This window comes from Myotis brandtii, unplaced genomic scaffold (assembly GCF_000412655.1).
Source record: "Myotis brandtii unplaced genomic scaffold, ASM41265v1 scaffold670, whole genome shotgun sequence".
Lineage (NCBI taxonomy): Eukaryota > Metazoa > Chordata > Mammalia > Chiroptera > Vespertilionidae > Myotis > Myotis brandtii.
Window position 1 is genome coordinate 1670207 of NW_005370611.1, and position 23729 is coordinate 1693935.

The 23729-nt window shown below is 45.4% G+C and overlaps 1 long non-coding RNA gene across 2 annotated transcripts in view; it reads left to right on the forward strand.

Annotated features, from left to right (window-relative positions):
• Positions 1 to 1656: 1656 nt before the first annotated feature.
• Positions 1657 to 23729, forward strand: part of LOC106723894 — a 32747-nt gene continuing 10674 nt past the window's right edge. For both annotated transcript variants that reach the window (XR_001359635.1, XR_001359636.1), the window contains exons 1-2: positions 1657 to 1890; positions 13350 to 13488. This is a non-coding gene — a long non-coding RNA (uncharacterized LOC106723894). The remainder of the gene's footprint in view (positions 1891 to 13349; positions 13489 to 23729) is intronic.

Genomic DNA, 23729 nt, shown 5'->3' on the forward strand with positions numbered 1-23729 from the left:
CGTGAAATTCGCCATTTTTTTAATATATATTTCTTTATTGATTTCAGAGAGGAAGTGAGAAGGAGAGATAGAAACATCAATGATGAGAGAGAACCATTGATCGGCTGCCTCCTGCATGCCCCCCACTGGGGACGGAGTCCACAACCCTGCTACACCGGCCTAGTGCTTGTTCCTATTTCTTTTTTTTAAATAAATATATATTTTATTGATTTTTTACAGAGAGGAAGGGAGAGGGATAGAGAGTTAAGAACATTGATGAGAGAAACATCGATCAGCTAACTCTTGCACACCCCCTACTGGGGATGTGCCCGCAACCAAGGTACATGCCCTTGACTGGAATCGAACCTGGGACCCTTCAGTCCGCAGGCTGACGCTCTATCCACTGAGCCAAACCAGTTAGGGCTTGTTCCTATTTCTTGCCAGTGCTCTTTGTTGGCCAAATCCAACTGGAAACCACTGGACAGACAGTGCGGCCTCCTCTGGCAAAAAGCAAGGTGGAGAAGGAGAAAGAGTGGACCTGGGGAAATGCAAGGCATCCATCCCAAAGTTCTAAAAGCAATAATGCATCAAAAGCACTGAGCATGGCCCTAGCACCCACCAATTATTATTACATTATCAGCATAAACCAAGACTATGGGTGGCAGAAAAGGAAATGAGTATTTTTTTGCAAGGGTGATTTGGAGAGTGAGTATTCCTGGAGAGGTATGCTTTTGGGTTGTGGCTTGGAGAACAGGATAATAATAATAACAAGAGGAAATATCTACATGGCATTTAATGTGCAGGTGCCATTCAGATGCCTTACATACATTAATTTATTTAATCCTCATAACCATCTTTCGGGATAGGTATTATCATTATTATCCCTTTTTCACAGAGGAGAAACTGAGGCAGAGAAGTTAGATAATTCTGATGTCCCAAAGCTAATAAGTAGTGAAGGCAGGACTTGAGCCAACGTCAACTGTGGTGTGTGGCATAACAATCTTTTCTTAGGCACGGAGCTAGAAAACTCACGTAGAGGAAGCAGCAAGTCATCAGAGGGGCTGGAGTGTGGGCTTTCTGCTGGAGACAGTCTGGAGAGGGAGCTACGGATCAGATCTCTGGAAGCCAGAACTACAGGCTGAGGAATCTGGCTTCCACGCGGGCAGGTGATGGGAGGCCATTGAGGATTTCGGGGAAGAGCAAGGCAACCACAGCTGAGCACTAAGAGAATTAATCTGTGTGCAGAGTGACACTAACAAAGAAGGGAGCACCTGGAAGCCAGGCAACCAGCTCGAGGATGCTGCAGTGGTCGAGCACCAGGAGAAGGAGGCTTGAATGAGGAAGATAACAACTGAGGCGGAGGGTGGGGACCTTGGGGTTGCACAGCAAGGGAAGGGTCAACAGGACTTGGGGACTGATGAGGTGGGTGTGTAACGGAGAAAGAGAAAAACAGGACAGAGGTTCCGGGACCCAGGTGACAGGATCACGTGGACTCAGATGTACCCTTCAACCACACTGAGTGTCCGTGTTGGGAAAAAGAGTGCCTACCACCCAGTCTTGTGTGCTTTCTGGTTATAACACAAATGCCATGGAGTTGTACCAACCCCCCCTCAATTGCAAAACAGCAACTAGTTTTGCAATATCAGTTCCTGGCAAATTCACTTGTGAGCCAGGAACAAGGGTTCAAGGGCTGCCTCCTGAGTTGGCAAGAGAACCAGGGTTGCGGGATATCGTGAGCCTAGTTCTTGGGGAAGCTGGAAGGATGCTTGTTGCCCAGTGACAACGCTGCTTCACGGCACCCCTTGGTTTCCCGCAGCCCCGGATGCATCTCATTAAAAGGAAAGAGGGGCGGCTGGGTGACACGTTTCCTGAAGTGGCATTTTCCATGCCCCCAGTCTTGGTATCTTGTTGGTAAGTGGCACTTACAACTTACAAGGGAAGGGGGGGAACGGGGAGGGGAAGAAAGGTCTCTTCGGGTCTCGAGTGCAGGAGAAGTTGATCCTGATTCTACGATTCCAGCTTGTCTCACAGAGACGGGGTGCAGAGCCTCCTTGAAACCCACCTGAAATGAATTAGCCTGAAGTGAAAGTAGGTGTTTATCTCGAGTCATTGCCTCAAATAGCTGACTACCTGTTGGAAGAGGGTCTGATCGATGCAAACCAGAGCAGCCGTGCGTGAGCTGTTACACAGCGGTTAGTATTGATCAGAGCTAAAGGCTGCCGATAGGAATGTGGAGTGAGCTGACAGGCAGAGAAGAGGGAAGGAGGAAACAGCCTTCGCTGGTGGCAGCCGTACAGAGGAAAGCCAATAAAAAGTCAATTCCACTTAACTGAATGGCTGCTAACTAAATATTTGGGGGGCCAGAGCCTTCCCAGGCAGCAGCTGGAGTATCTCTGTTCCGAAACTGAGACATCAAGTGAGAGCTGGCGTGGGCAGGCTAGAGAAATACAGGGCCCTGCGGATGGATGGAGAAGAGGAGAACCCCCCAGAGGGAAGGATGGGGAACCTGGGCTGGGCTGACTGGGGCACTGGCCGTGGAGTGCCGCTGACGGGCAGGAGAGTGACAGGAGCCCTTGATTAATTATCTCGTGTAAAGATCGGATGCTTTTCTCTGAATTTGAGGAAGGGATGTTGAAACTAATTGTTGTGTAAGGAAAAGCAGAAAATGGATGGTCTACTGCAGAGAGAGGCAGAACAGTGCAGCACAAAGTAAAGAGACTGGCTTTGGGGCATATGGTGTTCACTGGTGACTTGTCTTCCTGACCTTCGGTGCACACAGGAGGGCTGCACTTTTCTTTCCTGAATTTGGAATAACCATATATCTTGTTTTGGCCAATGAGATGTGAGTAGAGACATGTGTTTCTTCGGGGTAGAAGCATTTCATTGCTAGTGCCCAACCTTCCAACCCTTGGCTTGCCCCTGTGACCATAGGCATTTGTGTTGATGGTGGATATGAGCAAAACTATCTGGACTATGTGAAGCTAACATTTTGTGTGAATAATAAATGCCTATTGTGTCACAATGTGGAATTTTGGGGCTTGTTTGTTACCCAGCATAACCTAATCTTTTCTGACTGATGCATGGAATTTGGGTTTTAGAATCCTGTGTCTACCAGTTGTTACTAGTTGGATGATTTGGCCTATTGTTTAATCTACCCAAATCTTGGATTATGTATATAAGCCACATAAAAACAGCAAAAACAATAAAAACTGTGATGTATTGAATGCATACAAGGTATAGGCATGATACAGGCTCTGCAAATATTAACTTGTCTAACTCTCAAGGCAGCCCGCCAAAGGATCTATTATTATCCTTACTTTACAAATACAGTGGGGCCTTGACTTACAAGTGTCCCGACTAACGAGTTTTTCGAGATACAAGTCGTCTCTCGGCCGATTTTTTTGCTTTGAGTTGCGAGCTAAAATTCGGGTTACGAGCCAGCTTCAGATACCCCACCGCTAGTTGGCGCAGCGAACGTCACAGTGAACGCCACAACATCAGCCCAGCATCACGTGTCTCACTCGTTCACTTTTTGATTTGACATACGAGTAATTTGAGTTATGAGCTCCGTCACGGAACCCATGCTTCCTGCAACCTTCTCACACGTCGGATAAACACACCAGAGCCCTCGCAGAGACAGAGCCTCTTGAAACTGGACCCTCACGGACCTCCTAGAATAGTGGTCGGCAAACTCATTAGTCAACAGAGCCAAATATCAACAGTACAACGATTGAAATTTCTTTTGAGAGCCAAATTTTTTAAACTTAAACTATATAGGTAGGTACACTGTTATTAACTTAATTAGGGTACTCCTAAGGCTTAGGAAGAGCCACACTCAAGGGGCCAAAGAGCCGCAGGTGGCTTGCGAGCCGCAGTTTGCCGACCACGGCTCTATGGGAAGGGAAGGAAAAAAATGTGGCTAATATTTCTTTTGATCTTTTACTACCCTCCTCCCCCCTCAAGTCTCTGAAGGGGTTGAGCCTGCCTGAAATGTCCTTTTCCACTGGTTCACCCAATCCTGGGTATTTCTAAAGCTCCAGGTCAATTTCCTACTCACTTGTGATACAATCAAGGGAACTCCTTGTCAATGGGAGGCACTGACTGGACTTCTGTCAGAGGATACTGTTCTGAGGAGCTTCTCATCTACAAAATGGGGACACCACCACCTGCCTCACTGGGTTGTTATAACATACTACTTTTTATTTTTTTTAAAGATCATATTCTTGGTTTTAGAATATATACACACATAAGTATATATGTGTGTATACACATATGTAAAAGAATGATCTATTTATCTATCAATATCTTTTAACCTTCATAGCAATCCTAGGAGGTAGATAATTATGTCCATTTTACAGATGAGGAAACTGAGGCTCAGAGAATTTAAACTTTCCAGAGGTCACCCAGCTAGAATGAAGGATGTGGGTTAGTTCACATTACAACTCCAGAGCCACTTTTCTTGTCTATTACACTCTGGTGCCTCCTTCCCACTTGTGGAGATAAAGGGGAATAACACAGTTACAATTTTCTTGGAGTACAGAGCCTGACGCATAGCTGCAACTCGGTAATTGGTAGCTATTATGATTCCTTCATAAGCATTTGTTGAGCAGCTACTATGAGTGCTCAAAGAAATTCCTAAAGGAATTCTTTAAGGAATTTGGAAAGCAAACATACAAGGAAATCACATCTTGTTCACAGTGCTTTCTGAGCTATCCCTGGACTGCCCGCAGCCAGGTCCCTAGAAGGCACTAATCAGAGGGGATCCCAGGCCAGGCCAATGGGCAGGATGTGGGAAGCAGCTCTCACTGAGCTGGTGGGCTTTGCTGCTGGGTCTAGGTCCCGCTGAAAGGTGACTTCACTCGTTCACTTTTGATTTGACATACGAGTAATTTGAGTTATGAGCTCCGTCACGGAACGAATTAAACTCGTAAGTCAAGGGCCCACTGTATAGAACTCAAAGTCAGAGAGCTTAAAAGACTTTCCCAGGGCCACACAACTTATAAATGTCAAGCAGGAATTCAAACACAGGCAGACCACTCCAGAGCACTTGTTCTTAACCATTTCTATCCTACTTCTCAGCTTAGGTGCATAATAAATAGCATGTCTCCTAGTATAGGGTTGGAAATAACTTCACTAACGTGCACTCAAGCACTCTATGGTTGTGGTCGGCAAACTCATTAGTCAACAGAGCCAAATATCAACAGTACAACGATTGAAATTTCTTTTGAGAGCCAAATTTTTTAAACTTAAACTATATAGGTAGGTACACTGTTATTAACTTAATTAGGGTACTCCTAAGGCTTAGGAAGAGCCACACTCAAGGGGCCAAAGAGCCGCAGTTTGCTGACCACTGGTTGGCAAACTCATTAGTCAACAGAGCCAAATATCAACAGTACAACGATTGAAATTTCTTTTGAGAGCCAAATTTTTTAAACTTAAACTATATAGGTAGGTACACTGTTATTAACTTAATTAGGGTACTCCTAAGGCTTAGGAAGAGCCACACTAAGGGGGCCAAAGAGCCGCATGTGGCAGGGGTTGAACCTGCCTGGAATGTCCTTTTCCACTGGTTCACCCAATCCCGGGTATTTCTAAAGCTCCAGGTCAATTTCCTACTCACTTGTGATACAATCAAGGGAACTCCTTGTCAATGGGAGGCACTGACTGGACTTCTGTCAGAGGATACTGTTCTGAGGAGCTTCTCATCTACAAAATGGGGACACCACCACCTGCCTCACTGGGTTGTTATAACATACTACTTTTTATTTTTTTTAAAGATCATATTCTTGGTTTTAGAATATATACACACATAAGTATATATGTGTGTATACACATATGTAAAAGAATGATCTATTTATCTATCAATATCTTTTAACCTTCATAGCAATCCTAGGAGGTAGATAATTATGTCCATTTTACAGATGAGGAAACTGAGGCTCAGAGAATTTAAACTTTCCAGAGGTCACCCAGCTAGAATGAAGGATGCGGGTTAATTCACATTACAACTCCAGAGCCACTTTTCTTGTCTATTACACTCTGGTGCCTCCTTACCACTTGTGGAGACAAAGGGGAATAACACAGTTATAATTTTCTTGGAGTACAGAGCCTGGCGCATAGCTGCAACTCGATAATTGGTAGCAATTATGATTCCTTCATAAACATTTATTGAGCAGCTACTATGAGTGCTCAAAGAAATTCCTAAAGGAATTCTTTAAGGAATTTGGAAAGCAAACATACAAGGAAATCACATCTTGTTCACAGTGCTTTCTGAGCTATCCCTGGACTGCCCGCAGCCAGGTCCCTAGAAGGCACTAATCAGAGGGGATCCCAGGCCAGGCCAATGGGCAGGATGTGGGAAGCAGCTCTCACTGAGCTGGTGGGCTTTGCTGCTGGGTCTAGGTCCCGCTGAAAGGTGACTTTAGCCTCACAACCAGCCTGCAGGGGGCCAGGGCCTCTGTGCAGGTGTGAGAGGAGCCCCTGCAGAATGGATCCCCGAGCAGGCGGGGACCTTTGCATGCTGAGCACCTGCTGCTCTGGGTCACAGTCACTCTTCACAGCCACCCTCGGGGTGGGGGACATGAGTTGTCCTGTGTCCAAAGCGGGTATCTGAACCTGGGACTGAGCTCGTCGCACTACACCATGCTGCCCTTGCCTTAGAAGCTCAGGTGTGGAAGAAAGGATGGCGACTGAATGAATGCTCTGACGGGAATTGGAATTTACCTGGGAGCTGTGGATCCCATCCAGCCCTGCAGGAGGAGGAAGGGATCCCCTAGGAATAAGGGGCCTCCCACCACGTACCTCCTTACTCTGTGCCGGCATCATGCTAGTCCTCTCCTTACACCTTCCCTGCATCCTCCCAAAGGGGGTCTCACTGACCCCATGTGACTGATGAGGAAACAGCCTCGAAATGTGAAGTGTATCAAGTATTGGTCCCTATTTTCTCTACATCCTTATGAGGTCGTGTCATCATTTTGCTGAGTAACTGGCCCTCCTAAGTACCTTAATTTGGGGGTCATCTTTGCTCTCTGCTTGTCAAAGATACTAGTTACTTGAGAAATGCATTCCATTGATTGATATATCAATATGTTGATGTGCACGTGCGTGCGTGCGTGCGTGCGTGTGTCTGCTGGGCTCCTCTCAACGAATATTTTGGATGTGTGCCGAGGGGAGTGTGCTCAGGCTATTTCAAGTTTCTGTACTTAACGCTGAACAGCTTTAATAAACTTCATTCCTTTAGGTAGTAGACTTAATATTTTAAGTATGGCTTTAATTACCATCCTCCTCATGCTGAAGGCCAAACCAGGAAAAGGGGGAAAAATCTAACCTCTGAGTCTTGCCAGTGATTCCACTCTTAGAACGGAGGCCAGAATTCCAGAATGTAGAGGCAGGGCTTGCTCTAAATTGTTGCTCCGGGCACGGGCACACAATGCTTACAGCGTTTCCAATCACACGGGGTCCTGGCATCCCAGCACAGGTTGTAAACATTTGTCTCTGGGCTTTCCCAGAAATGTGTCTTATGGAAGGGATTAGCTGTGCGCGCATTTAAACGTCTGAAGGTGAACTCCTCTAACCTAACCCACATAATTAAAGTGGAAAATTTCTGGTGGAGAAAAAAAACATCAGGGAAAATACCATGTTTGGGAAGAGCGCTGTACTCCTACGGTCTCAGGAGATGGCCCTGCGTTCCTGGCACTTAATTATGACCCGTTTTTCTGGGCACTGCAACTCCCGTCCGTTCCGTCTTATCTCTGCGTTGAGACGATAAGCAACATGAGGGTGTGATACTGGCGTGCCGCCTGTGGTTGTTTTCACAGTATAATTTTTAAACATTATATTCATTAACTTTAAAATATGAAGTATTTAAGGAAGAAAATAACAAAATAGCCCTGCGTGCATCAGTGCTTGAGTGTTGACCGATGAACCAGGAGGTCATGGTTTGATTCCCGGTCAGGGCACAGGCCCAGGTTGCGGGCTTGGTCCCCGGTGTGGGGCGTGCAGGAGGCAGCGGATCAATGATTCACTCTCATCATTGATGTTTCTATCTCTCCCTCACTCTCCCTTCTTCTCTGAAATAAATTTAGAAAAAGAAAAAAAAAAGAAATACAAAACAAAACAATACTTTTGTTATTCAGATAAATCCTGTTGGTATAAAACAAAACCAACTTGCGGAGCCATCTTTGAAAATTCCAATAGCACAGAAAAGTACAAGTAAAGAAATTAAACAGCCTGCTGTCCTCATCTGAGCTTAGTCCTTGCTCCACAAATACTAACACTGTTAGCATTTTCTTGTGATGCCTTCATTCAATTTAAAAAATATATTCATGGTATAATTTTAGCAGCTCTCATTCCTACTTGTCCTCTTTGCTATAATGGCTGATATTTTTCCATCATAGATTCCCTCCTTTCCATGTCAGTACTATATGTTCAAGCTATTTCTTTTATTCACATATATTCTTATTTAAAAATGCAAATGACAAGAAGCAATGTTAAATGTTTGTTACTCACCCCCCCGCCCCCGCCCCCAACTGGAGCTTGTACTTGAACTGAGTGTTGGTTCTGGAGTTACACCACATAGGCCATTGCTGCCTCAATTTAACCTCCCTGTGCCTTGGTTTTGTCATATGTAAGGTGGGGTAATAATAGTACCTGCTTCAGAGGGTTGTCATGAGAAATCAATGAGAGATGAGATGCACTGAGAACAATGAAATACGTAGCATTACAGAGTAGGTCTTGAAAATGGCTAGCTATTATACCTACTATAATTAACAACTAAACATAAATGAGTTTATGTACATGATTCACACAATCTTCCTTATAGCTCCAAGGAGTAGGTTCTGGTAATAACCCGTTCTGCAGAGGAAACTCAAAAGCATAATGTAACGCCCAAGGTCAGGCAGCTAGGTCTCAAGGGCAAGGCGAGCTGCACGACCTTGGGTCTTTCCATGGGACCAGCTGAGACCAAGGCAGTTTCAAGCGGGGGAGGGGAAGCACACAGGGAGAGATTTCTGGACCTGGAGATGGCAGTGACAGTGTGGGCTGACGCAGTGTGAGGGCACGGGGCGGGACGGGTGCCTGGGGGAGTGGGGGAAGGCTGGAATGGGGCCAGTGCTGGATCTGATTTCCTTTGTGGTCTCCCGTGTTGCCGGGAGTTGCTGGAAGCCACAGGACTCGAGTCCTGAGACCAGGAGTTCTGGTTCCATCGTGAGCTGCAGGACGGTGGCAGCTGGCACCCCTTTGCCAGCACGTTGCCTCTTCCGTCGGACGGGGCTCCCAAATCCCCGCTCACTTCCCTGCCTCGTGGGGCTGTTGTGAGGCTCACGTTTGTCTGGGGACCGTTCAGTGTTTGACTCACTGGAAAGCACTGCTCAGAGAGGCTGGATACTGTTACTGACGTGACGTACCTATGAGTTTCAGAGGCGGGTGCACTTGGTCCTGTAAAACTTAGATTTAGAGAGGCCCTGCCTATGCCCCCGGGGGGAAGACTTCCTGGTGCCAGGGATGATGGTACAGCCTGTGGTTAATTCAAGAACAGGCAGGGAGACGGGGAGCCCGGTGGATGCACACGGTCATTATTATCTAGGGGCCCTGACAGCAGGTTTGAGGAGCACGCTGTGGTCAGCACTCTCTTATCTAACAGCTGTTTGGGGCAAGGTGGGGATGGGTGACATCCTCTCTGATGTGTTGGAAGTTGTCCTGATGTACAGTCTGGTCAACTGCAGTTCCACATATCACATGGAGATGCAAAGCAATCGACAGCATCCTGGCCATGCCTTCTCTTATGGGTACAGCATCTCATGTCTAGGTTGTATTTCAGGCCAACTCTCGTGAAGGGAATCAATGCTTGAAGCACATAATGTAACGTGATTCTTCAAGAGTTTGATTAATTGTGTCACAGTCACAGCCTCGGTTCAGGTTCAACGTGTAAAAGTTTCCTTATTGTATAAAGTGATCAATCAGGAGGGGAGGAAAGACAAGTGCTCGGCTTTGGCCACATCTCTCGCTCTTCTCTGTCAGCACGTTTCCCTCTCCTGGTCAGTCCACCCGGATGGTGCCGGAGAAACGTGGGGTAGTGCGGGTCCATGGCAGACAGAATCTAGACTAAGAAGGAGGCACTCAGGTGCTCTTGGTGGGAGGTAGTCTGCTCCAACGCTGAACAACCTTGGTTTTTCATAGCACACATCTGGGAGCTCTAAGATGTTCGGAGGCCTGCATCTCATCTACAGCGATTCTGATGTCATCGTCTCAGGTGTAATATGGGCAAGCTCAGGGTGTGTAGCTAAGGGTGATCTGGTTAGAGTAGCTCTCAGTAAAACCATCGGGTGGCAAGTTCGGAACCTGCTCTCAGAGTGATCCCTGACAGATTTAAGGTTTTCGCGCCACCACCCCCCGCTCCCCCAGAAGCACGTGCATTTTAATATGGGATTCTTAAAGAGGTATTAGCTGGCGAAGATTTAAGGTTTTCGCCCTCCCAGAAGCACGTGCATTTTAATATGGGATTCTTAAAGTAAAAAGGACCTGGAGTAACCTAGCGATAACAGAGGGGTGTGGGCCCTACTGAGAAGATGGCCAAGATGCATTTGGAGCTGATGGCTTTCCAACCATCACCACTGGAGTACTAGTCAATACATAGTCTGTGTCAAACACTATTCTAAGTCTTCTCTCTTTACAGATGTGTTCCATGCACTCACAACTGTAATCCTACTCTTACCCCACCCTGTATATTATCTTCACTCATTAAATCCCAACAGTTCTATGAGGTTGCTATGCTTACATGCGGAAACTGAGACCAAAAAGGTTAAGTAACATGTCCACGGTGTCACAGAATGAAATAGTAGAGGCAGGATTTGAACTCAGGAAGTCTGACTGGAGGCAACATGCTTTTAACTACTCATCCTATGTTTACATGCGGAAACTGAGACACAAAAAGGTTAAGTAACATGTCCAAGGTGTCACAGAATGAAATGGTAGAGCCAGGATTTGAACTCAGAAAGTCTGACTGGAGGCAACATGCTTTTAACTACTCATCACTCCAATTACTCATGGGTCCTACCAAGATCAGAAGGAAGCCTGAGACCTAGCTTTGTTTCTCCAATAGGAGCGGTTAGGGAGCTTCACTGTTATTTTCCCTCTTAAAGTGCCCAAGTCAGTGCCCTCTGTGGGTGATTGTTTTCTTGTTCTTAAATATTGCCCTTCCCAGGGGGCGGGTAATACTTCTCCAGCCTCTTCGCCATCACGCTTGGCCATGTGCCTGGTTTTAGCCACCAATAAAATGTGAGAGGAGGTGATGTATGCGATTTCTGAGCAGAAGCTTTAAAAGCCAACATGTGGTTCCTCTTCTCCCTTCTAGCATGGTATTGTTTTGAAGCCAGGGAGGAACTACTCCTTCAGCCCAGGGCTCAAATAAAGATGAAATGGAGCAAAGAAGCAACCATGTGATCATGTGCATGCAAACTATATCTTGGTTGTAAGTCACTAATACTTGAGGTTTTTTTGTTACTGCAGCATTACTTAGTAAAAACTGACTGATATACCCTCTGAATGTCAATATTTTTAAAGCTGAAATGCAAGAAAGGCTACTAAGAAAATATCCTTACGTAACTAATAAACTGTATTATACTTTATCCAAGAAATCTTGCAAACAGCCTCAAAACAGCTTTCATCTTCTATGAATACTTTCTATGCAGTGATCCACTCCCATCTCAGAAGGCTAAGAAGCATACGCATTTGCCTAGCTCAGTATACCCTGAGTTCATCATTCACAGCCCAATACTTTATAAAGAGAATCATAAAGAAAGGATGAAGCAGATTAAAAGTCATGTTAGGTTTGAAGGCATTGATTGGGTGGAATGGGAGAGAAAAAAAGTATATATTTTCCTTTATAGATGGGAATTTGTACCAAAACTTGATAAAGACTCTCCCTTATCTGAGACAAAAAATGTAAGAACTCTAACATAAATGATCCAGTCCATGATTCAGAACCTGTTGCTATTGTTAGTTCCAAACTGCTTACTTCTGTCTTACACAATTTACAAACTTACTGCCCATGAGCTGAATGCAACATGTAGAATCGTTCATTTGGTTGTGTTGGTTTTTGTATTACATTGATTGCCAACATTTAAAATTTGAGGTATTTCAAGTTAAAAAAAATCTATTTCCAGCTTCTACTGAAAAAATTGAAAACTCTGGTTATACTGGGTCTGGGGAACATCAGCTGGAGTTGAGCAGCAGCTGCTCTAATATGGGCATGTTTTCCACAGTCCCCACCTTTCCCTACTGCCTTGCACCAGGCCCACTTCCCGTACTTATGGACTTTGCTTCATCTGTGCAGACATTTGAGTTTGTCAGTCACTGAGTTATTCCACTTCTTTTCTCTTTGTTCTTATTCCTTCCACAGTAAAGGAGGAGCTCTCTGGGAGCCTGCTCTTTGCCTCTGAGGACACCACTCTGCCTTTTTTTCAGAACTCTGAGTGACCCAAAGTTGATGGTCTGGCTCCTTGGTTCTGAGAAGGAGTTACCCTAACTCATCTAAAACCACTCTGGGGGTGGGGGGTGGGGGTTGGAGGGAATAGATGCTTCCCTCTGGAAATCCTGACCATGCTTGTTTAATGGATCCTGTAATATTTACTGGTTTGCATACTTGTACAGCTAGAAGGTCTTGGGGCAGCATAAACCTCCTGTCCACCAGATACTTCTGTTGCTTAACAAACCATAACCGCTCTGATTACATGGAGAATACTAGCAGTAAATGGTTTTAAAATGATTTTACTGTTTTCTGTTGTGGAAGCTCACATGTAGGAACACTATGGAACTGTTTTGAAACTTCTTTAGCCTTCCAAATGTAAAATCACTAGACTTGGATATTTCAGCAATTGCTGAAATTAATTTACAGTATAGAGCTAAGGAGACTGGAATCTGCTTGACTGACACCGACACTGGAAAGAGCCCTCCGAAGCCACCTGTATGAAGTAGCCAGTAGTCATTGCTAAGCCCCTAGCATACCCTTTCCTTTTTCTGTTCAAAATTTGTTCCCAGACTGAGCTCTCAGTGACTGAAATTTCACTAAGGGCTCAAGGATTACACACCTCGGACCGGGACTATGCAGCTTGCAGTGTGGAGCATGGGAATCAAGGCACACACTGGCGTTCCCGAACTCAGCAATAAAATCATTCTGAGAGTTCTCACGCCAGCACTCAGCTAGCTGCAACCTTCTCCCGCTTGCCTTCTAAGGAGATTAAGACCAGACATTTTATTTTGTTTCCGTTTTAGTTTATTTGAAGGTTTTATGATGTCTTAGTTGAGTAGCTCATGGGACTTCCAAATAAACATGCTGCTTTTAAAAATGGCAACTTGTTTTTATTTATTTCTTTTAGGTGCCCAGTGACCTCTGGATATATTAGGCAGCTTTAAATTATAATTAAAATCATAACTGTGGTCCTAAAACAATAATAGATGTTGAATTATACCAACGCCAAATTAGGATGTCCAGAAAATGGTTTGAAGGAAAGCAGAGTAAGTATGGCATTAAAAAAGTTATCTTTGTGGCAATGTGACCGAGGGGAACTTCTAACAGCTATCTTCTTATTATTTTTTGCTTTGTTTTGCCTTCCTCAAATTTTTGTTTTTGTGTGTGTGTTTGCGGGGCACGGTGTGTGTGTATGTGTGTGTGTGGGGGGGGGGGGGGGGGGGGGGGCGGGTATCCAGTTCTTTAGCTGACCTTGTTAGGATTTTACAGGCAAGAGAAATGAAAGGAAACCTGCTTGTCATCTGAGAAAACCCCTTTATCTCAATAATTTCATGAACATTTCTCAAGTCCATGGACACAGGCAGTAGAAGCTGACATGCCAAATCCGCCGAGTGCTCTGAGCCCCTCTCTCACACACACACACACATCTGCATTCCTCCATCTGTCATCTTAGCTCATCTTCCTCTCCCAACTGTTCTTAAATTAAATGACTACATCTAATGGGAGATTTTCTCGGGAAAGCTTATGAGAATTTGTCCAAAGGCAAATTAAAACATTGCAATGTAATCATCCAACTCAACTCACTGCTTAGTTGGTCTCAGTGCCGACTCTTACCCAAAGGAGTTAATCAACCGTGGGGCCCCATATGGAGAAGAGCAACCAGGAAGAAACCCAGACAAGAGAAAATGGAACCCACTGGCTGGTAGTCAGTGCTGGCGATGAAGGGTGTTGCAGAGAGGGCTGTACGTGGTGTGACGCATCCAAAGGCCAGGGCAAGAAGAGTAGGAGGCGAGGAAGGAAAATAAAACAAGCGTGTAGCCCTAGAGCCTCATGGCATGATGCCGTTATCTCAGGGACAAGAAAACGCACCCCTTCTCTCCTTCATTTCCCCGTAGATGAATGGATCAGGCTCACTAGGATTGATGGGCTTCTTCAATCATTGCACAGGATGTTCCTTACATATTGTTTATAATAATATTACTGCTCATCCATCGGGGATTAGTTAAATAACTGATGGCACATCCAACACTGGAATGCAATGCAGCCATTGGAGAGCATGGGGAATACGATACCACTGACATAAAATAAGACATATGTATGCATATGTCCACAGCAAAGACACTTTTTAGGATGTAGTCCAGGTTCACAGTGCTTGCTTCTGGGTGGTGGAATTTTGGGTGATTCCAATTTTCTTTATACTTTGATAAATTGCTTGCATTTCAAAAAAAGATTAAATATCTTTATAATCACACAAAAAGCTTCGAGCTACGTCCATCTTTGGAAGGAAAAAGAGAGCAGCCTTGGTTCATGGCATATGATTATGTGTGCTGCTCTGCTGGAGCCTCCAAACCCAGGAAAGTCCCAAGGACCCGAGTCCTGGGAAAGGGTCTGGCTGGGCCACCATGACGGGAAGAGGGGCCGTGGTCCCGGTGCCGCCCCGACTTTATTCGCAGGCAGCTGCACTCCAATCTGATAATCCCTTCCATCGGGGCTTCATGTTCCCACTCAACGCTCCAGGTGCTTCCTCAGGTCAGTGCTTCCAGGTGATCCTCATGTCATCTCTGTGCGGCAGAGGTGGGGGGGAAGTTACTGGTCTGGGACCTGTGCCATCGGTGGCCATGAAACTGGAGAGAAACCAGAAGCTGCTGAGATCAGCCTGCTGGTCCTCCATCTCTCCGTTCAGGGCTTCTTCCCCTAAACCTTAGTGCTTCCCTTTATTTTTCTTTATTTTTTAAATACTTTTTAAAATTTTTCAATTGCTGTGGATGTACAATAGTGCTTCCTTTTTGGAAATGAGAGGGAAAAGGGTTGAAAGGATATTTTTTTAACAATCCAGGAATTGGCACTGAAACCTTCTGTGTCTTGGTGCATTGGGATGTTCAAGCGTTAGGTTATAATCTGGCTCTAAGGATGCTGACGGTTAGGGGAAATGCTTTTAGACCCCACTGGCCATCAATGGTCACAAGTCACCCGGATGTTGCCGAGAAGGCTCCCTCCCGGAAGTCTGGAAACTGGACAGCTTCCTTAGACCTGCTGTGACCTGCAAATAAACTGCCTTCTTACTCTACAACATACAACTCATCATCCATTTTGTTTATTTTTTAAGTATTTTTTTTATTGATTTCAGAGAGGAAGGGAGAAAGAGAAACATCAATGATGAGAGAGAATCATTGATCGGCTGCCTCCTGCACGCCCCACACTGGGGATCGAGCCTGCAATCGGGGCATGTGCCCTGACTGGAACTCAAACCATGACCTCCTGGTTCACAGGTCGATGCTCAACCACTGAGCCACACCGGTCGGGCTCATTATCCATTTTCAATCTAGCTTTGGATTTATACAGAGTTAGATTCTCCCAAATGCTCCTTCAGCTAGCCGGCGTTCCGCAGGTAACACTGAACAAGGCCACGGTGGAGGCTCAGACGGGCTGCGTTTCGTCACCAGGCCTCCTGACAACATCAGTTCACCTTCGGAGTGTTCGCTCAAATGCGCTCCTTCTCTTTGTTTCTCAAATGTTCTCGTTTTCTTTGACTTCCCTCTCAGTTTCCTCTTAACCAGATGAGTGACAGAAACTCAATGCTGACCACTTCATTAGCCAATGACCTTGTCCCTCTGGCCTCCTGCCCCGCTCGCTCTCCTGGGCAGGTTGCCTGACGTCATAAGTCCTTGTTAAAGGTCAGGACCTTGGAGCCATCAGCACGGGCATGTTGTTCTAATATATATCTAGAGAAATCAGGCCTGTCGGATCACATTAGGCCCTATTTGTAGACTGTGCGCCAATCCCCGCGGTGGAGATGAACTGTTACCTTTGAAATACAATCATGGCTAGTTACCCGTGAGCACAGAGGAGGGATTGTATTCCACCACCGAGGCCTTCTAATCGGTCTCTCCCCTCACTGGCAGGGCCGCCTTCTTCCTGAGCAGAGAAAATCCTCATCAGCCGCCGTCTTGGAAAGGAGCGAGGCTGAGATACAGAGTCTTTCTTTCTTTCTTTTTTAAAATATATTTTTTATTGAATTCAGAGAGGAAAGGAGAGGGAGAGAGAGATGGGAACATTGATGATGAGAGAGAATCATCGATCGGCTGCCTCCTACATGCCCCACACTGGGTATCGAGCCCGCAACCCAGGCATGTGCCCTGACCGGGAATTGAACTGTGACCTCCTGCTTCATAGGTGGACGCTCAACCACTGAGCACACCGGCCGGGCTACAGTGTATTTCTAAAACCAGATGTGTTAAGGAGCACCTGAGAGTCGATATGTTCTGTGACAACTTGATGCCAAGGCAGCCGTGGTCAATTGGCACTTGGCTCCTGTTAGTTGGTGTGGTAGTAAAATGATTACATTGACAGCCACCGTCTGCAGGCATAAGACTAAGCATTTTATATACATGAGCCCACTTGAAATGCATAATAGCCCTGTGAGGTCACTTTTACCATTAAACCCATTTCATGGATGGAAAAATTGAGGTTTATGAAAATGTAGTGATTTGCCCAAATTCACAAAGCAACTAAGTGACGGGGCTGGGACTGATTCCGAAGCTGCTTGGTACCACAAGGCCGCCGCAGTTCTGCTCTGATGCTATTTGGGCGCTTCTTTGGGATGGGGTTTTAGATGGTGTTTCAAGAGAACCACATTGCAATTCCCGCTGAAGGGCGGGGCCCTAAATATCTCCCTGGACCCAAGAGAAGATTTGTTTAAAAGCGGGATCTGGGACTTAGCCAAGTCCTTTTCCCCTTTCTTCTTCGGGATTGGTTTTAAACTCATTCCCCCATCCCGTGGGAGTCTGGCTGGGCCGATCCCTTGACAGGGGATAGAAATAGCTCTCAGAGCCTATTTTTAAGGAAAATGTGATGTCAGAAGACGAGGCAGGAATGGACACTGGGAAGAGAAAAGCACACTCCAGGCTGGAGGACAACGCTTCTAGAGAGAGCTGAACCCGGAAACGCTGGGAGAGGGGGTGGGGTGCCGACAAAGGGACTAACGTTGGCTAAGACAGCCCGGGTGGGTGGAACTGTTTTTTTTAAACCTGGACCGCACATTTCTGCCACATTCCTTGCGTGTTGCCCACAGCAGCTCAGCCGGGGCAGGTAAGGGCTGCTGTCCTGCTGCACAGCCACTGCTCTGCCTGAGAAACGGAGCCTGACAAAGGCGCGCCCACCACGTGCCCGCTTGCCTCTTCCCTGGCACCTCCAGGCACAATGCAGGGGTGTCGAGTAACACTGCCGTTTCCTTTGAACTGCTTGGTTTTGTTTGGCGCCCTTGTCTGGCAGGTTGGTCTCTTTGACGGCCTTCACTCACCTGGTATAACGTTTTCTTTCATTGAGAAACAAGAAGGCTGGGACTCACCTCTCTGATTCCGGCAAAGCTGGACACCATCCAATTGCACTCGGCTAGACTCCTGGAGGCCGTAAATTATATCTTCCGAGCTAGGGAAGAGAAGAAAGAACAGAGACATTGTTGGGGAGACTGTCGGCAGGCCAAGTGGGTAATGAGGGAGACGAGGCTCGGTTCCTCTCCACTGATGTCTCCTGGGCAAGATCGGTATCGAGGGTGAGGGCTTATTAGAGTCGATCCCACCTAGGCCAGTACCACAGGCTAACGACACGGCTACCTGCGTTCACCCTTGTTGATAATGCCGTGGAGAAGCACTTTAACTGCAGAAGCAGCCTCTAAAATTCCAGCTCGGGGCAGCCAACCTCCCGATAGCATCTGATCCTAATTAGAAATTATACAACGCTCTGAGCTGGGCCACAGAAATATGGGTCCGGGGATCAGGACGAGAGCGAGGGAAATTGAAAGTGAAATCCGGCGCTGATTGAAAGTGACGGTGGCCCCCGCATGGCTCCCCAGCCACTGCGTGTCTGCCTGTCCGTCCAGGGAAAGCCTTCCCGCGGTGTTAACTACTGAACACTCGCCTCACTCCGTTCCCCCTTCCCTGGGCAGCTGCGGTGAGCTGGCTGCCGAGATGGAGCCCTGAACCTATCCATCAAGTCCAGGGAAGAGAGAGTTAGAAAGGCAAACATTATCTGGGATCAATATCTTTACAAATCCAAAGGAAACCCCAGCTCCCGAAGGGTTAAGCTGGGGAAGGAAAAGCCATCAGGCTGTTTAGCGAGCTAATGTTTTTATTGATGGGGGAGGCCTTTAAGTCCCTAACAGGAAAAGTGGGGAAAGTGGCGGATTGTTTGGCTGGGGAGAAAGGAGACGGGAAGGATCATTATGTATACTTCATGCTCTCATTCCCCTTGCATTCCAACCCCTGAAGCCCAGGTAATGCAGAAGATGGCCCGTGACCTTGAATAGCATCCAACACGAGATTTCCCCTGCTCTTATGCCCCTCCCAGAGTGGAATCCACCTTTTTCTCTAACCATTTTGCTGTAATGCACATCTCAGGCTAATGCCGGCACCGAAGAGCACATCTTAATTTAACAACTGTGTTAGAAAGCACATCTCCAGCTCACATTCCTAGGATAATCCATATTTCAACCTAACTACCCTGGCATAACACTGCAATCTAATTCCCCCACTGTAAAGTACATTGCAATCTAACACCCTCATATAATGTACATCTCAGCCCATTATTTTGTCTTTTGTAAGCCATATTTTGATATGTCTTTCCCATTAAGGAGCAGAACTGTCTGGAGACAACGGCCATCCCCGTGCTGAAAGCTTCCATAGCTCTTCCATGTCCTTCGGTGACAGGCTGCTGATGGATATGCCTCTGAACTTTCACCTTTGCCATCTCGGGTTGAACTCGGGCTTGTTTCTGTACTTCAAGCCTGAAGCCTCCTGTTGGGAGCAGGAGTGATTGGGGAGCCCTGCTTGGTCTCCATGGGCCCTCTCTCATGCTAACCAGCAGGGCGAGCCACCTCCAATGATCAGGGTCGACCTCGGGAGAGGGCTGCCTGGGGTCAATGTCAGGGTCATGGGTCAGGGCGTAGCTGCTGGCTAATAGAGTGTAAGCTAACACTGTTGTCAAATTGCTGGGCTAAACGACAATGCCTGCCTCCTGCTGATGACCTTGCCCTGAGGGAGGGGGCTATTGGCTTTATTGGAAACCTGCCAGTCTCGGAGGTGATGGAAGTGGCTGATCACAGCTAAAGACTGTTTGATTGTTGACGGAGAGCCAGTTCTGTGGTCGGGTCCCCAACCGGAAGGCCTGCGGAGCTGCTTATTGACGGCTGAGTTTTCCGCACGTGATGGATTTCTCCTCTGTTTCCCACGCCGCTGGTTACTGTCCAGTCGTGGAGGCGGGCTGCGGTGGCCCACGGACACGGGTTTTTCTGGCACCGAGGAACGCAAGAGGCGATGCTCTCACTGACTGCCGGGTTGACACCACCTTCTTATTGCCAGCTGAATGGGACTGACTTGTTCTTGAAAGGAAACCAATCCACAATGAATTGAAAATAGATGTAAGAGGTCCTCCAATTCCAAGGCATTTTGGCGAGCATGAAAGAAGGCAACGAGTGTGTGTCCGGAAGAGATTAGTATTCTGGCCATCATTATCTCAGCCTCAAACGGCCAACCTCTCCCTTGCAGGAAGAAGACATTAGATTTCTTTATTTGCCGGGAGCATATAACCAGCCTAGTAGTGCCATGAAATATTTGAAGGGAAGGTTACTGAAAACTTAGAATTCCAAAATTTCCCAGCATAGTCTGAATTCATAAGGGACAAGTCAAGGAGGCAGAGAACAAAGTAGAGAGATAGAAAATGATCTTTAGAAAAAAAGTATGGATTGTGGAGGATTACCAGCTAATTAAACCTAATAGCCTGCTAAGGTAGACAATAAATGACTAAAGGCATAAATAGGAGAAGAGCTTATTGAAACTACAAGGGTACTCTCCTCTTCTGTTATGCCTTGGGAAGACGTGTATAGAAATGGTACCACTGGTCTTTAAGTCGCTAACTTAATAGAGATGGTGGAGCATCTGTGGGGAGCTCCGCAAGTGAACTTGAAGGGTTTTTCCCAGGGAAGAATTGACTGAGGGTGATTTATCATTGACCTTCCAGTCTATTAGATGACAGGGTAAGTGATGTGTCTTTAAGCCATGTCAATATGGTGTGATGGCATTTAGTGAGATTTTGGCTTGGTTCCTGTAACTATTTCCACCTCTTTAAGCCTCAGTTTCCTTCTTTGTTAAACAGGATCATGCCATACGTCTTGCATACTTACAATGAAGATTAATTCAGGTGTAGAACTATGAGTAGATTACTTGACACAAAGTTCACAACAATACACATTAATTTCCTTTTCCTAAACTGTGGCATGAGCTTTCTGACGGGCATTAATAAATACGGGGTCTTGGACAATATACTTCCTCTTTGTGAGCAAATAAAACAATCACATATACAAAGTTCATGCAAACTCCACCTGACCACAGGGGGATGACCTAGATCAGAGTTAGGAAACTAGAGCCCACCACCTACTTTTATAAATAAAGTTTTACTGGAACACAGCCACGCTCATTCATTTACATTGTCCATGGCTGTTTCTGTGCTACAATGACAGAGTTGTGACAGAGACAGTGTGGCCCATAAAGCCTAAAATATTTACTCTCTGGCCCTTTCCAGAAATGTTTGTTGGCTCCTAACCTATTCCAATGGAACACACTTTCTTTTGTTTAAAAACAAAATGTTATGTGGAAATCCAATATGCAAAGCAGGTTCAAGCAGCAAATATTTTCCAGGGACTGGACTTCCCTGTTTAGCACAAACACTTTATTGTTGGTAGAACTCTGAAGCGACTTTCGTGGTTCCATGGAGCGGTTGGAAAACTACGGACTGAATAATCTCTGGGTATTTCTTTAAGGTCCTGGAAACTCAGTGATTTCTTAGGAGATTAGAAAATGGCATAGCGAATATGTCCATGCCTAGCAAATCCTGGGATCTTTCTTTTCCTCCCTTCCTTCCTTCCTTCCTTCCTTCCTTCCTTCCTTCCTTCCTTCCTTGTACTACTAACTGTGTGATGTTGGGCAGGTTACTTAACTTTTCTGTGCCTTCATTTTCTCATTTTAAAAATGAGGATAATATTTGCCTTGCAATTTATTGAATGGGCTAAACAAAATAATATTTAAAGCACTTGACATCGGGCCTGGCTCATAGCCACTGCTTAGAAAATGTTGATTACTGTTGTAATTGTTACTATTACTCTTTTGGGCCTTCATTTCCGCTGTGAAGATCATCTGCATAATGGCGTTTTCTGTTTGTTAGCAAATTCAGTTGGTCACTCACTGAACAAATATTTTGTGGGCCGGAGTAACAGTAAATGAACCGAAGCCACTCAGTGCCACGCACACCCAGTCTCCTCTTTCTCAGTCACTTCCAGCAGTTCCCATCGGTGTTTACTGCTCTGCATCTGACGCCGAGGTTCAGACTGACACCACTGCTCAAAACAACTTCCTACTGCTCCATCCCCGACGGCTCCACCATTAATTTTTCAATGAGCAGTTTGGTGTAGATGCCTACAAAGTAATTAGACCTTAAAGTCTCTTTATCCTGATTTTATCCTGTCAGCGAATGTGAGAGAAACAATAATTATTATTTAATATTTATTGAGTGTCTTCGTTGTGACATGTAGACTCATGGAGGCACCCTACCTGCCTTCCTGTCGAAGCTGACAGCGCAGCACAGACAAGCGTGGCTCAGGAAAGTAGTCAAGCAGCGCTAGATATGTGTTCATATAGATCCTGCCACGTGTCATGCTGCTCCATCAAATGGCTCATGTGGGGCACTGAGAGGGTCCTAATTTGTTATCTCTAAGTGCGACTTCTAAAGTGTGATCCCAAAATGGCAAATTCCCCAAAAGACACCCAATGATTTCTTGTACCAAGCAGAGGGAGCTCTTTGGGGGATGTTTTCCATCATTGTCAAGAGAACAGTGGATTGGACACAACCACAAATGCCACGGGACTTTATCCTTCACCCCAGAAACTGGTTCAGGTTGCCCAGACCAAGACACAGCGCTGCCCACCAGAGTGGCAGGTAGACAATATTATCTCCTGGTTGCTCCACACAGATGGGGATGGTGTGGTTCCCCAAGTAGCTTTATCACCCTGAGCTTCAGTTTCCCCAAGAACCAATGAAAAAAAACAATAGCTGCCTCACAGGATTGTTTTGCAGACCAAATAAAATAAGTACACAGTATGTGGTGACTGCTGTAATTATCGGTAATATCATTATACTAGAAAAGAAACAGAACACATAGTTTCTGTTTTCAAGTGGCTTACCGAATAGCAGGATATAAACATAGGAAATAAACTTGAAAAACATTTACACATCTACATCCAAATAATGTAAAATAAAGATTACCTGAAAGTCAGAGGTATCAGAGTGACTCATGGACATGCTTAGCTCTTATAATTTGATGTAAAGAGATTGTAGACTCCTGGATGACAGCCTTTCCTAGCAAACAATCCTTCGCATTTCAACACTCAATATGTGTCTGCTGAACTGAATTGAACTGAATTTCTTTGTCAATTCAGTAGAATCATACAAAACATAATCACTGGAATAATTAAAGGGTGCACAGGTGGGAGGTATGAGAGCCACTTAATTCAGTAAGATACAGACATCAACATCACAAAACAAGAGTACTGACATCAATATCAGAAAACTAAAACAAAACAGAAGCTTTTAAGAAGAATGGACAGATAGAATGGAATATTATTTAGCAATAAAAAGGAATGAAAGTATGCTAAAACATATGGATGAACCTTGAAAAGGTGCTATTTGAAAGAAGCCAGTCACCAAGGACCACATATCAAATGATCCCATTTATATGAAATGTCCGCAACATGAAAATTCATAGAGACAGGAAGCAGGTTAGTGGTTGACTGGGGCTAAAGGGGTTTGGGGGGAAATAGAAGTGACAGTGAGGCCCGTGGATACGGGCTTTCTTTTGGGGGTGATGAAAATGTTTTTACAAGTGAATGTGATGGTGTATGAATATACCCCAAATCATTAAGTTGTACACTTTGGGTGAACTGCTTGGTATATAAATTATATCTCAGTAAAGCCTTTAAGAAATTTTAAAAAGAATGGGCAAACATGTTGTGATATCTTTGGCATAGTGGAAATGCAGGTAAATGCTCTATGATTATATAATCTTATGTATGTATAATACATACATATAACCTATGTATAATTTATAGCTATATGACAGGCTTTTTGAGGTATAATTTATATACAAGAAATCATAAAATTCACCCACTTTAAGTGTATGTATATTTTTTAAAAAGTAAAACCCAGAACTATTTCATAAGAGGAGTTAGAAACACAGACATGA